This window comes from Papilio xuthus, unplaced genomic scaffold (assembly GCF_000836235.2).
Source record: "Papilio xuthus unplaced genomic scaffold, Pxut_1.1 DF827135.1, whole genome shotgun sequence".
In the NCBI taxonomy this organism is placed as follows: Eukaryota; Metazoa; Arthropoda; class Insecta; order Lepidoptera; family Papilionidae; genus Papilio; species Papilio xuthus.
The window spans coordinates 1,699,965-1,718,482 of record NW_013531514.1 but is presented as its reverse complement, the minus strand read 5'-3'; the positions used below and the strand labels follow the sequence as shown (position 1 = coordinate 1,718,482).

Below are 18,518 nucleotides of genomic sequence, written 5' to 3'. Positions count from 1 at the left end.
ACTTTCCGTAGAATCAGCTTTGTGTGAAAATTGGGAGATGAAGTGATTTTAACATTTTTAACAATGTTTAAATACTTAACACATTTTTCGTTAAACGATGCAATAAGGCACGCGATCATTGGCCAGAGCCGGACGCACCGCACGCACGGCCAACAACATTTAAGTTTGATTTATATGATTTTACGTAGCAAAATCATCGGCGCCGCCCGCATCGCATCACGACAAAACAAATCCGTACAGTCCGTATGTGCGGTGCGTCCAGCGCGGGCCCATGGACGCGTAGATTTAAAACTTCAAGGTAACTGTAATATGAATATTCTTAAGTCTCTTAAGTTGTAAGTAATAGATACGTCATACCACATAAAATAAACTTTGGTTATCTTACCAAAAAATATATTATCATCCCTCTCAATCTTATTAAAAATAGAGAGACAACAATATATTTCAATAGAAGTGCCATATCAGTGGAATTTTACGGTAACATCATTATGTAAGTATGTCTGCAGACAGAATCATAACGAAATTAACATTATATTTTGGTTTGACGGATTTTTAATGAGGCGATTATTTTGCGACACATGCAGTCAGTAATGTATGAGGTTATCAAGGTTAAGAGCCATCAAATTTCATTGTCTTATCGGAATTATGATGGATAGGTATCATAAACGTGGTAGTCAAATATTTTTAAAGTACTAGCTGTTGCACGCTACTCCGTCCGCGCGAAATAAAAAAAAACACTTTATTAGTAGCATATGCGTTCTTGCAGATTATGTTCTACATCCATGACAAATTTCATCGAGATCCATGCAGCCGTTCTGGAGATACTTTCTAACATCCATACATCTAAACATTCACATTTTTAATACGAGTAAGATAGACTTACAGACTTATATGACCCGGTGGGCAAACTAAAACTAAATTACATACAATAGCTCATTAACGTGTCCCCTTTCAATGTCAGAAAAAAATCACAATACCATGTCCTAATATTCGTTCCTTTTGTTTTTTCTTCTATGTTGTTTTCCATGGCTATGTATGCTTTATGTATTTACTTACAGGACTAAGAGATCGTATAATACATTAATCAAATGAGGTGAAAATGGGGGGGTTTAGGAAATCACGAAACATCACGGGTAGGCGGTTCTAACACAGTTAAAGAAGTTTGAATATTCGTAATCATTACGAAATTATTGGTTGTTATGTTTATTGACCTATCCTATTTCTGTAAAATTCACTATCAAGATGTTAACTGTGAATATATGTTTTAAGTTACATCTATGCTTTTCATAAGCGATTTATTAAAAAATATCATCATCATCATCAGCTCACTATACGTCCCCACCGAGGGGCTCGGAGCCTACCCTAAATTAAGGGTGATTAGGCCATAGTCAACCATGCTGCCCAATAAATGTTGGTTGACTTCAAATATATCTTTTGAATTTCTTCTCAGATATATGCAGGTTGCATCACGATGTTTTCCTTCACCGTAAGAACGTCGAAAAAAAGTACATATGTTAATCGGAAAATAAAAAACACATTGGTATAAGACGGGAATCGAACCCAGGACCCGCAGATTGCAAATCAAGTGCTTGGCCCCTGAGCCACCGACGCTCTCTATTAAAAATATATATTCATCATATTATGAAAAGTAGTTAATTACCTATTAAATTCTAGAACTTTTAAAAGAAAAATAATATCTCTAAAACTATTCTTTGAAACCACGTTCAAATGAAGGAAAAGTTGACGCATTTACCAAACCGGTATAACAGGGAAAGCTGTTCTAAGTATTGAGGCATGTTATTTTTAAATAAATTACAGAAGCGAGTTCTAAAACTGTGCACACTTAAGTATATATACGTTAGGATTAATCTCACTAATATTATAAATGCGAATGTTTGGATGTTTGTTAGAAGGTATCTCCAGAACGGCTGCATGAATCTTGCTGATTTTTTTTTGACTCAGTGGTCACTGTTTGCATTTACAGCTTCGTTTGGCTGAAATTTATCATAGATGTAGAACAAAGTTTGTTTTAGAACAACGAAAACATAGGTTACTAAACAAGTTTTAGTGAACGCACACGCGGGCGAAAGCTAGTTAAAAAAGGGAAAATATATTCCGTCTTAGACAACTAGCTAAAACGACAAGTATTATAATCACGATAGTTAAACTAAACTATCATCATTGTTAGTTAGCCAAATTATTAGGTGCATTATTAGTTTCGATACCATCGGAATCTATTCTTTAGAGTGAGTAGGACTGAAATTATTTCGCGATCGCGCCCCCTGTCTCATTGGCGTCCTTTTATATTAAGACTACCTATCGCCCACGACTCCGTCCGCACGAAATTAAAAAAATACTTACTAAGGAACCTATGTGTTCTTAAGACTTTGTTTTACATTTATGCCAAATTTCAACGAGATCCGTTCGACCGTTCCGGAGATACCTTCAAATAAACATCCATCTATCCATCTAAGCATTCGCATTTATAATATTATAAGTAAGATATTCGCGAAAGTTTAAATAATATAACTGTAGTTGTAATTTTATTGAAACATCAACATAATACGCTCTTGCCAAATGAATAACACATGTTATAGACTGAACAAAGATAAAGAAGATACTGGAAGATGCTATTCAACGGGTTGTTTATAAATAACAAGTAGTAAATATAGTTTATGTGACAATTGAACTTACTAATATGAACGTGATTAAGAGTGTAAGTTTCAAATCATCATCAGCTCACGATACGTCCCCACCCTACCCTAAGTTATAGTCAACCATACTGGGCCAGTGTGGGTTGGTTGGCTTCACACATATCTTCGCAGATATGTGCAGGTTGCATCACGATGTTTTCCTTCACGTTAAAGTTTCACATGCCGAAGCATATACACTTTGTTTTTACTTTCATTCTCTTTGAATAGTAGATTTAAGTGCTTGTTTACAATGAACGCGCGGGAGCGGACGCGGGTGTGTGCCGTGCCGCACATGCCTTTCCTAAGTGAACACTTGAATGTGTCATCATAACATATACATAAATCGGGACCGCCTCCGCGTTCGTGAGACAATGTGAACATACACTATCAATGTACTTTTGTAATTTTGTTTCTACGTAGGTTATTTTAATCGCTTAATAGATAACAATCCTTTGCATCAGACAGTAAAACGAAATATCAATCGTCATCATAATCAACGTCAATTAAAAACACAAATTAAAAATAAGATTTCCAATGGATTTTGTTATTACGGACGTAAGCAACAAAATTACGTACGATAATTACTTACAGGTTTTTGCGTCACTACATTGTGTGCGGTTAAATATTCGAACCTTGAATATCAAACCTGTCTCTCTTATTTGTAGACTGCATTGAAAGTTAAACAGACGACAGTCGATTGAGAATTACTTTCTGAACCATTCCTTATCCCTAATATTAAAATATACTAAGAATTAATGATGTTTATTAAACATAGTTAATGAATTATACGTCCCCACTGAGGCGCTAGGAGCTGTAGTCAACCACTCTGGTGCAATTTGATTTGGTCGGATAAATGTATATATGTAAATCGAATAACATATTTATACATAGGCTGTGCGCCATCTACGTTCGGCCACCTCAAGTCTGGTGAAGCTGTAAATGCCTCTTCAAAGCAAACAGTGACTACTCAGTCACAAAAACACCACAGGACCTGCCGACCAATTCAAGTGCTAAACCCCCATGCCACTGATTTTTTTAGAGATTAATAAATTATTTTTTTTGATTCTGTTGAGCTTCTTATATATTTGGAACAGACTTAAAACACCGATGACAATATTTTTGTACAGAATTTTATTTTAGACGATAGTATAACAAGGATCAATTTGTCCCGTCGCGTCGTCCATTGATTCACTTAACCGTTATTAGATGAATTGTTATTGGCGTTGTGTGACTACGAATAACCAGAATTAAAGGTGAAGTAAAGTCCCAAACGGAAAATATCTTAGTCACATCGAAATTATACGTCTTATTGATATATTAAAATATAAATTCTGTTACGTGATTAAATGCACGTCTCTTTCCTTTTTTTAATTTTTACTAAGTTATTAAGACAAATGTCTTTTCTCACATCCACACTTATGTTTAATTACAGTCCCTTAGTGTAGACTTCTCACAGTGAATCTACACTAGGTAATATTTCTTAACAAGTGAAAAACTCTGAGTGTTGCTAAATAAAGGAGCATTTTTTTAATTTAATAACAGTTTTCAATTCCCATTTATATAGGTATGCTATATAAATGGGTATGTTAAAAATAGATGTTGGCCGATCCTCAGACCTATTCAATATGCTCAGAAAATTTCATGAGAATCGGTCAAGCCGTTTCTGAGGAGTATGGAAACGAAAATTGTGAAACGAAAATTTAGTATATAACATAGGCCTAGCCTAAAAAACTAACCTAACCGTTAAAGTCGTGGTTATTTAATGTATTGTTTCGTAAGCTATTATATGGTAAGCTAAATATGTATGGATTGTGTAAAAGATATGCGTAAGTAGGGAGTGAATTCAGATATAAAAATAAAAAGCGTCAATAGCCTAATGGTTAAGGGTACGGATTTCCAATCACGAGGTCGGGAGTTCATATCCCGCCATACGACTATTGTCGTAAACCATATCCTACAACAAGACTAGAGCTTAGTTGGAATGGTAAAAGAAATATTAGTAAATTTACAAAAAAAACGGCTAATATTTTCTTAAACAAAAAAAAAATATGACGGCTGATAGAGATGTATGGAGGTGTAGTACACACTGGGGAGGGTCCATAGGGAAAAGTACACTTCCGTTTATTGCGTGTTAGTTTGTTTATTATTTAATAACATTTCAAGGTTTATTTCCCCACTTTCCAATTATACAACCTTCAGTGATGTCCCTAAAGCACAATTATACGTGTAGACTAGAAACAAAGTTGGTTACAATTCATTTATGAAATTGAATTAACGTAAATGGAATTTGGGGCAGGCCTGCCGCAAGATAGATCGATAATCTGGTCAAGGTTGATGGATTATCCTGGATGCACCGGACTTATCATCGTGGCGATCTTTGGGGTAGGTATGTACCCAGCAGTGGGACTCTTATGGCTGAAGAGAGATATGGAATTTTAGATTTTAATTAATCACAAATCTTAAGTGTTGTTTATGGATGGAGTTGCTCGAATTTAAGTTTTAATCTTTATTCTAATCATAATGTGACAATTGATTCATACTTTTAACACATTAAACGCCACTCTGGTCACCGGTGACCGGATCCCTGCCTACATTTAAGCGACACGTAGAACAACTGTGACTTCATGATGTTTTTTTTCTAATATCTGCGAAACCCAGCTTCTGATTGAACCCGAAACTATATTTTGAAGATTCGACATTACGCATCTATTTCCAGCAAAAACGTTTTTAGTGATTTTTTCTATTTCTACTATGGCCTTTAACGTTTTAACCAATACATTTCATTCAAACAACATAAGAATTGTTTAATAAAACTTTTTTGACTATATGACGTAGTTCACGCGCTTTTCTTGTAATAACGTAAAATGTGTAATTTAACAACAATGATTGTATATAATTAAGTCATATTTCATTAACTAAAATAACCAATTGTTAGCAAGGTGAGGGTAAATACGTTATGGGAATTAGTGTGAGTTATATTTCTATACTCAAATTGATTAAAAGTTTGAGTTATGCTATCGTTAAAATATAAGACCCTAAGGATTGTCAGTTTTTTTGGTATCCTTCATCGATAATAGCTTTTCAATCAATTAACATGTAATATAACAATGTTTTTAACTACTTTTTAATTAATTTCTATTAATGCAACGCTAATCTGGTTTTACCAATTTTAAGGATTTTTCCTTGGATATTTGTAGTACTTTAGGAATGAGAAAAATACCGAAATTAAAATAATCAATATAAAAAAATAAATACTTAAGACGATGTTGACAAATTAGAAATCACTATGAAGGACTTATTCAGCTCTTAAACGTTACAGAAAATAATCCTATCTCTAAGAGATTTGATTAATACACCCTTGTAATAAATATCCATTGTTTATTAGTCTAGGCTCCGAATATGATTTTGTCCCATTCGGTATCGAGACCGTCCGTGGTTTCCTAGCGCTTTAAGGCTTTTTAGGGAAATATCAAAAAAGTTAATTGATATCACAGGGGACCGAAGAGCTGGCAGCAACCTCGGACAAAGTATTAGTATAGCTATTCGAAGGGATAACGCTGCCAGTATCTTCGGAACCTTTGCCTAAATGGACTCCATTTAATAATATATTTTAGTTAATTATTCTTTTATAATATTTTATTTAAAATGATAGATTTAAGAGTCTAATTCAATAAATATGTACATATTGTCTTATGTTATGGAAAGTACATAGAACATTCAAAGTCATACAAACACAAAGTTATTCATTCCATTCACATACAACATACATACATGCTAGAGGAAGCGGAATAACAATTTAATAGATAAACAATCGACTCTTGTTGACTGTCATTATATCATTCAACTATGCATTACAACAATGCAGTTGTATCAATAATGTTGTAGCAAAATTAAATTATTTGTAAAATTTTCCGGAAACCGTAGGCTCGTAGGTTCGTAGCAATCTACGTGTGAGTATCCCGCCGTAGCACCAACCCTGTCTTTCCTACAAAATTATTTAAAAGTATACCATCTTACATCTTATTAATAATATAAACCTAAATTAATATTGTAAATGCGAATGTTTGGATGGATGAAATTGCATAAATGTAGAACATAGTCTGGAATACATAGGCTACTTATTTAGTTTTTTTTAAGTCGCGGGCCGCAGCTAGCAGAATATAAATCGTAGTTTGAACTTGAATCAATTGTTCTTCTTATATTGTACCTTAAAGATGCATACTTATTGTGAGTTTGCACTGTCTAAATACTTGTGTAAAAACAAATTGTTCCTCTTATCCTCTGTGTAAAGAGACAGCAATATGTTTTAATAGAAATGTTTCGGCAGTGGAATTGCGCCGATAGACTAACAAGAGAAACATGATGTGCCAATTTAGAAATAATTAAAACGACAATTCTGTTCAATTTAAGATATCAAACTTACCGTTTAAAAATTAATTGGGTCGAAACATTAGAATGTAATAAAAATCAAATTCATCAAAATAGGCAAAAATTTATTAATCTATTTTAAATTGAAACGACGCAAATAAAACTGTTTAGATTAAGTTGTTTAAAAACGTTTAGATGATAATATAATTATGACACGTGTAATCGTAGTAATGACATCATTGTAAAAGATAGGGTTAGAGACAAGACGTAAAATGAAAACAATGCGTAAATAAAAATGTGCAAGAATTTCGTCACATAAATTAATGATCAAACGTCATTGCACTTCAAGAAGGGGTCAAGACCCCGTTACTGACGTAAATATATCAAATCGCTTTTAAATTATCCATGAAAATTCTATTTTTTGTCAATCGTATTTACAAATTGGGATTTCGATGTAGATAAATTACAAACGAATGTAATTATAATAATGTGTTCTTCCAGACTATGTTGTACATGTGTGCCAACATCTATCCATCTAAATATTCGCAGTTATATAATATAAGTAAGATGTACGTTTTGTGTTCTATATGTTTCAAGTAACGATAATGCGGTTCAATAGACATTTTAGAAATGGGTAGGAAATTAACGTCCTCCACTGTAAGTTGACCGTTTAAAGCTATTAGCATCGCACTGAATACGTCAAGTAATCGACATATGATAATGAACAGATCCAACAAAGGTTTAACGTTTTTCAGTTCAGTTTTTGAGACATACGAATTTATTGTTAGCAAGAAAATCCGAAAATGTGACAGTGTATTGACCCAACACTAGCCTTCCTAAATTGTCGACGTCTGTGTCCCCTCACTATTCACTCTGACAGTGGACTTTGTAATGAAAGCACGTCATTCGCGCCATAGGATTCTAACTAATACTGTCTGAAAGTATGAATGTGTATACATTGATGTAAGAAGTTCTTGTTTTGTTGTTTTATTATGACATTAATGTCTGTTTAGGTTAAATTTATTTTCCCAGTATTTATAAACGAATAACCCACATGTTTACGACTAGCATCTGTGTGACAAACATATGTTATAAAGAGAATTAATTGTATTTTGCGCGTGACACGACCTTGTAACCTAAAGATTGAAATGTTTTTTTTTTCTAAATTTTTTTTAACGATAACTTTTTTAAATGCCCATTAATCTTTTGACAAGTAGCGTTTAATTATTATGTGACATATTTAAATTGTACTGTTAGGAAGAAAATCCGAAAATGTGGCAGTGTATTGACCATTTCGTGCGAAGTTGTTAAAGCGGGCTCTACCAATGTTAGTGTCATCTAGGATCTGTTAAACTATTAATTTAAGATAATACTGTTTTATAATGTTGCATGTCTGTATTATAAATGCAGTTGTCCTGGTGATCTGGTAACTGTGATGATAATATTTATCATAGTTTTTCCATTTACGTAAAATTTGTAAGCTTATAAAATAACTAACATGGTTTAATCAATGTTCTGTTGATGGATCGTATCTTCTAATTTTTCTAGGTATTTTATAAACTGACCGTAATTTACATGAACGTATGTCGCATTAATCTTACCGTTAGTTTCTTAGACTAAGTCATTTGACAAAACAGAGATAACGATATGTTTTAAACGAGAATTTCGGTCATAGAAACACACGTTTAGAGAGGTAAGTCGTTCAAGGCCTTATTTCTTTGTAATACATGGCTTTTAGCGACAAAAAAATAATAAAAAACAAATAAGTCCTAATTACTGTACCCGAAAAAAACATATTAAATGTGTCCAAGGAGTGCCCACTCGAACAATATGGTTCAACGTCTTAGTCATACTAGTATGGGCATTCATAAAATCCAACTCCTGACAGGCATAACAGTCTCCATTGTAGTCACTTCTGACTATGAATCTATAAATAAGCCACTTATTACACGAGTGTTATTGTTAAAATTGATTATTACGCCATGTCTAAGTGCTTCATATCTCTATAAAAGTAGAAGGTAGTTTATAATATCAATACGCAAACCAGACAATGTTATATGAACGGATAATTCATAATATTATACTAGATATGTGACGCATTTTGATAGACTTATTCATTGATAAATAATGATAATTGTGTTCTGCAGTCCTGTGACGCTTGAATAGAACTATACCCATCAGTTCCACATCAATAAAAAAAAGAAACTGATGGATCTAATTTGAATGTAATCTATGCCTGTCTAGATTACTTTGAGTGATTTAACCAAAATGATTCAAGTACTAAACTTTTAATTGATTCATTTTTCCTGTTAATATATAAACAGCTGTCAGGTTGGACCAGTGGTTCCCAAACTTATTTTGTCTAATGCCCACTTTGAGAATAAATATTTTTTTAGCGACCCCATAATTCATATATTTAAAAACCAATATAACTTCAAATTAAATTAATTAATTATTGTGACGACAACGAATAATGAATTATTTGGAACGAAAGGAATTTATCTCAATTTTCATGTGATAACAATGGTAGTTTGTTTTTAAATCTTGCTACTTTGTCGGACGTTGCTTCATGACAACTCATAGGATAGTATGCAAAAAATTTGCGCGTCTTTACAAAAACTACTCTTATAAAAAGTAGTGAGCGCTATTTTATAGTGCCACAATGGAAGCGGATGCTTTTTTGCGACCAATTGTCCGTGAGGCGACATCTATTGAAATTAATTGGAAGCAGAAATGAGCTTGGTGAATACGCTAAGGAATTAAATTGAATTAAAAAAATCAATTAAAAAGTATAATATATAAAACTTATTTCTAAAATTATTTCATAATTAATTATAATATTAAGTATAAGTTACTTTTTTGTACCATTTAAAAAACCAGATAAAAAATATCCGTACTTTAAAATTTGTTTAATTTTTCTCAATTTTTGTTAACTAAAATTAATACAAATTACTAGTGTTTAATTTACTTTCATAGTTGAATTGGATTTATTTAATTTAAATGAAATATGCAAAATAAAAAAAATGAATAATCTTTATTTCTTCATATATTATATATGTATTTATCGCATTACATCTTACTTATATTTTAAATGCGAATGTTTCGCCGGATGTTTGTGAGAAGGTATCTCTTAATTTGGCATGAATGTAGAACATAGTCTGGAAGAATATATAGCCTATTAAATGTTCTTAATTCTACGCGGACGGAGTTGCGGGCGACAGCTAGTTAACATACGCAGTACATTACATTGTGATTCGTCATCCATTACAAGGATAAGGTACTATTTAAACTAAGCGTAAACTAAGGTATTATGTGTCCATCTTTAATGGATTTGTTAAACAGAATTACGTAATTAGTATAATTGTTCAGCAAGATTGATAGATTGATTTAAATGTCTTGTTAGCAAACAAGGAAACATGTTTTGGTGAATCGAAGAACTTGACTTTTTAGGTACAATTCACTTATGATAAATCTGGTTGATACAAAGTGTTCAATACTAGAAATAGGGGTAGCCATTCGTGAACCGTGACGACCTTATTTCAATGGAACAGAGGTCATTGACTTAAATTCGTATTTAAAGGTCAAATAGCAACAGCGATTCGAGTGCTTTGTTCAATTTATAATAAAATTATGTTCTTATAAAAAAAAGTACGCTTAACATTCTAATCCTACTAATATTATAAATGCGTTTGTTTGAATGTACCTCCTGATCGGCTAAACGGATTTTAATGAAATTTGGCATTGAAGTAGAACATAGTCAGGAAGAACACATAAGCTACTAATTATGTTTTTTAATCCGCGTGGACAGAGTCGCGGGCGACACCTAGTATTAATATAAAATTAAAACCTAAGAATGCAATTATGCGTATATCACCAGAAGAAAATACTTTTTATGAACTTAATAAAAAATAGTGTGTTTACATTTTGTTTGATTTTTTTTCTTTTATAAAGGAAATAAATAAGATTACTCATTAAAGAACTCAATAGTCCATTCAGAATGATAACAATATCATTGAATGTCAGAAAGAAACAATTAAAAAGTCCAAACCATAGAGTTAGTGCGTAAAGTGAGAAAAAACTGCCATCTGTTGTCAGATGTAATATTTAACTCTGTTTGAAAATGTCCCTTAGATTATTATTTTATCCAACAGATGGCTCTGTTCACAATAAACAAATTGTGGCGTAATTAATCAGAGATTGTACATGTAACTATCATTCATTATTTTTAACGAAAAAGAAACGAAGAAGTATATAAAACAATCTATCCCTCGAATAGTCGAGAAATACAACAACGTATTCTTGTTTCATTTGATGTTTGGCTCTTTGTGGGTAGAAGCACTTAAAATGAAAAAAAGATGGCGCTAACATCAATAAATAATTACACAGATAATTTATGTTTTATCAACAAGGAACAAATTGCATCATAATATAATTATCAAAGTGATGTAGAGATAAATTAATAAAACGACTAGTTACTTGTTTTTTAATGTAATGGTTTGTAAGAAAAAAATGTTAGGTATAGAGACATTCTAGAAATTGAATAATGATCTGGGGTTCCCCGAGTTTCGTTGTGTTGCCACTAGTAATGTTGTTAGCACAAATGTGGGTAAATTTAGGTTAACAAGAGGCTTTTAATAAATGTTGATTTTTAAAAGCTTACATAAGGTTCCTGTTCCGAGAGGTATTTATTTTGTAAATAAAAACTGATTAATGTTGTTTTAAAATTAGATGCAGAAATAAATTGTGATAGTTTTATTGAAATTCAATGAGATAATTTGAAAAATTTAAAAACCAATATTTACAGTAACTAACCAAAGATTGTTTAACTAGGACTGTTTACTAAGACGTCAATCAACTTTTATTAGTCGCAAGAATTACTTAACTATACTATGACATTAAAAAAATTGTCTGTTGGATACAAATAAATGCCCTTTAGTTGGAACTTAATGTAGTATACCAATTTTTTATCTTTGCGGTTTCTTATTAAATCTAGCTGTCGCCCGCGACTCCGTCCGCGTGGAATTAAAAAAAAAACTATCGGTCACATCGTAATGTTATGTAACCAACAGCCTTCCTCTATAAATCGACTATCCAACAAAAAAAGAATTTTTCAAATCGAACCAGTAATCCCTGAGATTAGCCCGTTTAAACAAATAAACTCTGCTTTATAGTATTAGTATAAATTTAAATTAAAATACGATATTATTATAAAGATAATTAAATAATATCATAACAAATGTAATAAATCTCAATTCTATTTTTGGGAAAATATGAAATGTGCAAATGGCGACACTTCTTGCATATCGATCGACACGTAGGCTATAAATAGAAGTCTGAACTTTGCTTCTCAGTCACAACCATTCTTAATTTTATATAGTCAAGTTCGAGGACGTTAACGCGGCATCTCCACAAGGTTAGTAATTTTCTTTTCTTGTTCATGGTTATTAGTAAAAATTTATGACGTCTGTCGTAATAAGAGTGAGTAAATATTTGAAATGGTACATTGTCAGTGTCTTTTACAATCATATCGCCATTTTTTTTTGTACTGGTATCGAATAATTATTGCTATATTTGCAAATATAAATTGTTACAATATTATTGTGTTTTATATTTTTTATTTGTGAAATTTAATTTCATCTCTTTCGTCTACATATAATATCAAATTTGCGTTTGCGGTTTTTCCGCCATTTTGTTCTACTAGGCGTATTGCAAATGGCGCATCCTTATACTTCATACAAGTTAATCTTAAGAGGAGGCGTTCTTACTCCGTAATCTCAGTTTAAAACATATTGATATCTCTGTGTTATTAAATATATAGACAGGGATAACAATTCGTTTAATACAGAGATTTGATTTTGATTGATTTAAGATGGTGTTAGAAACCCACAATTAGTCATCATAACATTATATCTTTTCAGTACCATTACCTTTTTTGCTTTATTTAGTTCAAATGTTAACTAAGTAAAAAATATTTAATAGTATTCTAGTATTTAAAAAATTTCTTCTCAGATATGTACGGATAAATGTACAATTGTAAATTGAATATCGAAAAACACATTACTACATTGCGGGATTCGGACTCGGGACTTGCAGATTGCAAGTCAAATACTTAACTCCTGAGCTTCTGACGTTCATCAAGTACCGTAGGGAAAATGATAGGATTATGATGATTATAAGTCCAAGAAAATTTGCAATATTAAATTTGTCATTGTTGGTGTTTCAGATCGCAATGGGGCTTTTGTGTGCAATCGCTGTTAATGCTATTGGAGGTGCCGTTATCTACGCTACAGGCGGGCTAGGTGCTGCCTGGGTGGCGCCTATGCTGGGCTTCAGCAGCGGAGGTATAGTTGCCGGCAGCACAGCCGCTGCCGCGCAGGCCTACTACGGAAATGTGGCGGCTGGGAGCATCGTCTCTCAGATGACGGCCATAGCTATGGCATCTCCTACACCTTAAAAACCCAGGTGAATTTCTACACTTATGTATAAACTATATTTGTTAAATAATTAATGAAAAATCCGGACTGGCAACAAAATCTCTGTAATAAAAAATGTAGTCAATGCCTATCATTATCTTTGATAACAGAGTGATATATGTCTCAAACGGAGATTTAGGACTCAAAAACCCACGGAATTGATTGACAACCTTCATGTTAAAATCAGTTCAGGATATCGGTAGTTACAATGAAATTTACATAAAACCATATATGCAAGAAATTACCCTTTTAGTTGAGTAAAACAAAAATATTAAACTGATATAACAAAACGGCTAAACACTCACGTATATTCCTCCGGTGGAGGCAACGACTAGTTTCGAGGCCATCAGGGGCCCTTCATCAGGATGAGTGGTACTGGTATTATTTCGCGGACGCGGCCCTCAGCTCACTGATATCAGTTTAGTATCTCACGAAAGTTTGAATAAAAAAAAATATTTCGTGTAATGTGTTTAATTTTTTTTTTCAGATTGGTTGCCAGTTTCTTAAGGAAATTCAAATAAATGGGTGTGTAATCATTGATGTTTTAATTTACTTTTCCCTTGTACTGACGTAATGTAAGCAAAATTATTAAATTTAATTGAGACTTAATCCTAATATTAAATATTATTTTTTCAATTAGATTATTTGGAAACAATCTTAGAGTTTTTTCTATGTGATAAATGTACGCGTGAAACTTTAGTTTCTGTTAGTTTTCACGCTTACTAAATTGGTCATATCTGGTGGTTGGTAAAATCTCAATGGGCCGGTTTTTTAACATCGTATGTTACTCTACTTTGACGACTCTAAAGCGACAAACGCTGTAAAAACACTCTTGTTGCATTCATCCAGGGCTTAAAATGCAACACTGCGCGATATTAAGCGTCGCGTTTAAGAAGCGTTGCATTTTAACGCGCGATAAAAGCCTGTGTGAATGAAGACTAACCGTCTAAATTTAATGGTATGAGTTCTAGGTATAACAGAATAAGGAAAAACAAGATATTTTAAATGATGCAGACGTTAAACAGTTCATTTAGGTGAAGGCCGGCAGACTGGGGCTTTTATTTTTGGTTTTGAAATGGCTTATTATTATTTGGAACATTTAGCAATTATAACAGGTATGTTACTAAAACAGCGTTGGGTAACATAAAACTATAAGGAGACTTTCCTGAAAAGTTATTACCGGAAAATTGAGGTTAAAGGGTGTTGTAAAATGAAAATGTTCGCTGCCGAAAGTTGTGCGAAACATCTCATCCCGCTCATTTCAATTGAATAAATAGAGATAACAATAAAACGTAGTAAATAAATTCATGAAACATTTTCGGCAGTGTCACGGTCACATAGTTTCATGTATTGCCAAGTTTGCTCAGCAATAATTGTCAGATGACATAAAATCGACGTCCTTTATTCCATGTTTTATTGAGGTTATATGAAGACCGAATTAGATGCGTTATAAAGATCAACAGGTTAAGATCATGTTTTCATTTTGCTTTTTCTTTGATTTAAATAGTAACAACAATATTAAGAACTAGCTGTCGCCCGTGACTCCGACCGTAAGAAATTAATATATTTAAAAAGTAGCCTATGTGTGCTTCCAGGCTAGTCTATGTATATGCTAAATTTTAGCGAGATCCGTTATCCATCCATCCATATATCCGAGATTCACAATTTTCGTTCCCATACTCCTCCGAAACGGCTTGACCGATTCTCATGAAATTTTGTGAGCATATTGAGTAGGTCTGAGAATCGTCCAACATCTATTTTTAATCCCGCGCGGACGGAGTCGCGGGCGACAGCTAGTATTGTTATAATTTACTATTCCTTTTAATTAAGTTTAGAAGTATAAACCTGTATAATTAGTTTCACAAATAATTTATTAATCTTGCTATCTTACTAATGGATCTTAAGATGGATGGATAGATGTTTGTTAGAAGGTATCTCCAGAGTGGTTGTATAGATATCGCTGAAATTTGGTATGCATGTAAAGCATAGTTCAGAAGAACACAGGCTAATAAGAATCTTTTTATTCCGTGCTGACAGAGTCGCGGGCGACAACTAGTTAAGTATAATGCTAATTCTTAGATATAGTGATGTTTTTATGCTTATTTTGAAAGATAAAGACATTTCTGCCAATTTTTCCTTATGAATGTAACAAACTATTTAGGGAGCAACGCAGACGTATCAAAATTAATGCAATTTTCCTTGTAATTATTAAGTGCATGTAATGTTTAGTAATGTATTACTGTTACATTTAATTTTACTTTATATAGTAGTCGTCCTCGCAGTAGCGTCGGCATAGATTTAGGCTGTCGTCATATACCTACGCTACACGACCATACATACTAATAGAATCATTAAGTATGTAAGAAATAAGTTGTAGAAAGTTAAATAGGGTCAATTTATTATGATTATTAGCAGTTGCCCGTGACTCCGCCCAGAATTTCATCGAGATCCATTCAACCGTTCTGGAGATATCATAAAACAAACATCCATCAATCCATCGTAAAGATTCGCATTTATAATATAAGTCAGATTATAAAGTCGGTAGAACAAAACAACGTTGATAAGACGATATAATATAAGAGGTGGAAAGAGATTGGATTAAACAGGGAAAAGGCAGGGACAGGTGGAATAGGTTGGAAGAGACCTATACTCAGAAAAGGGTATTTATTGAGAAAAAAGGTTAAATAAATAAAATATTATTACTCCATGTTTCAACGAAGGGAAGCAAGCATTCTATTTCATAATGTTTGCCACACACGTTAGGTTTTACATACAGCTTTTGAGATTACATGCCTAACGTTAAAGCAAACTCTAGCGTGTGTGACATTATGAAGTATGTTTGCTCTGATACTCGGTTGCGCGTCTTGAAGACGTTAACGTAACGATATTCAAATATAATATTTAGTATTATTTTTAAATGTCTATGTACTTCTAAACAGAACGTGTGTTACTTACGATATTTTAAACGTTATAGCGTGTATTTTAGTAGTATTGAAATTTATTTTTATAATATTAATCAAAATATCGATGTCCTTCAAAACAGAATTCGCATATTATTGATAGTAACTCCCACAACTTCCGTATGGCATCCTTATTTATTTTATATATTATTTGTATTTTTTTGGCAAATACAGTTTTAAAAAGTTTGTGCTCGAGAGAAAAATATATCGAAATAGAATTTTTTCATTTTATGTGTAGGCGTTGTTTTATACGATTGCTTTTATCTTGAAACTAGATGTCGCCCGCGACTCCGTCCACCCGGAATAAAAAAAACTATTGGTCGCAGCGTAATGTTATATAGCCCTAAGGTTTCCTCTATAAATGGACTTATCAACAAAAAAAAATCTAATCGGACCAATAGTTCCTGAGATTCGCGCGTTTAAACAAACAAACAAACAAACTCTTCCGCTTTATAATATTAGTATAGACGAAACTCTTTTATATTTCTTACGCTAATTTGACTAAGTAAGGCAGAACCTTAGCGTAAATCTCACACAGTAAATCTACACGTAGGATCTCCCATAGCGACCAATAACCGTCTCTGTTTTTGGTAGCAAATGTTTTTAGTGATGGTCTTACTAATATTATAAATGCGAGTGTTTAGATGGATTGATGGATATTTGTTTGAAGGCATCTGAACGGATCCCAGTGACATTTGGCATAATATAGAACATAGTCGGGATGGCTATTAATTTTTTTTAATTCCACGAGGAAGGAGTCGCGGGACTATGGTTCTTAGAATGTCAAGTACTCATTTTGTTATACGGCATATAAGACACCGGGAAGTCAGATATAGTACGTTCCACTGCCGATAGCTTATGACTCATGAATATACATGTAACTATATGGTTATCTGACAGATTGATTGGTAATAAATTATTGAAAAATATTCAATAATATAACTACACTAATTAAAATACAAGTAAATGAATTATTTATTTGTTATAATTGTTCGATACCACGGGAAGAATACAGTTACCGCATGATAAATTAAATAAGCAAATTACGGATTGAGTTAAGGTTTTGTACGATTTTCATTTAGACATCCGGGTTCGTACGTACAATGCTTAGAGCGAGACAAACGTATATTCCTATATGTTTGTCTCGCTCTGAACTGCAGAGCGTTGTTCGTACGATACCGGATTTAGTCTAAACGAAACTTCAGAGTTCACTTCAGAAAACTGATCAAGATAATAATATTGGAATTATGAACACTATTTTGTTTTTGTACAATTTGTGGTTCGACAATGAAATTTTACAGAACCAATCATTTATTAGGTCGGGTTATTTTCGTCGCACAGTAGAGTACTGGCCTCTTTATGAAAAAATATTTATTATGTATTCACGGATCGTGGCCTACACGTGTATTTGGTACACTTTCTCATATGTCCAATTATCCAAAATATATTGAAATAATAACACTTAAAATTGCCGCTTTTACTGTACAGTTTGCAGTTTTGCTTATACACATTGCACAGTTCGACTGTTTAGTTAAATCTGTGCAGTCATAACTGAAGGTGTGCAACAAGCTTTACGGATATAATAATATTAGCAATTATATCACTGGTATTTACCGCTAACTAGTCACGTATTCTATCTCATGCAGAGAACTTTGAATGAATTGCTTGCGGCATTAGATTATTTTTAAGTTCGTTCGTCGAACTCGGAACTGGCTTTTCCAATTATTCTGATCGCATTATAATACTAGCTATTGCCCTCGACTCCGTCTGCGCAGAATAAAAAACAAACACAATTAGTAATCTATTTTCTTCTATGTGTTCTATATGTATTCCAAACTTCATCGAGATCGTTTAAGCCGTTTTGGAGATACTTTCAAACAAACATCTATCCATCCATCTATCTATCAATCTATCAATATAAACATTCGCATTTATATTATTAAGAAGAAGTAAGATATAGTTTTCCATCGATTCTCCTTATATTGAGTCATAGAATAGTAAGGCATATAAATACTAGCTATCGC

At 32.8% G+C, this 18,518-nt stretch overlaps 1 long non-coding RNA gene across 1 annotated transcript; it reads left to right on the top strand.

Annotated features, from left to right (window-relative positions):
* Positions 1-12,415: 12,415 nt before the first annotated feature.
* Positions 12,416-14,070, top strand: LOC106119619 (uncharacterized). Its single transcript, XR_001227969.1, has 3 exons — positions 12,416-12,474; positions 13,285-13,523; positions 14,022-14,070. It is a non-coding gene; the product is annotated as an uncharacterized LOC106119619 (long non-coding RNA).
* Positions 14,071-18,518: the final 4,448 nt, after the last annotated feature.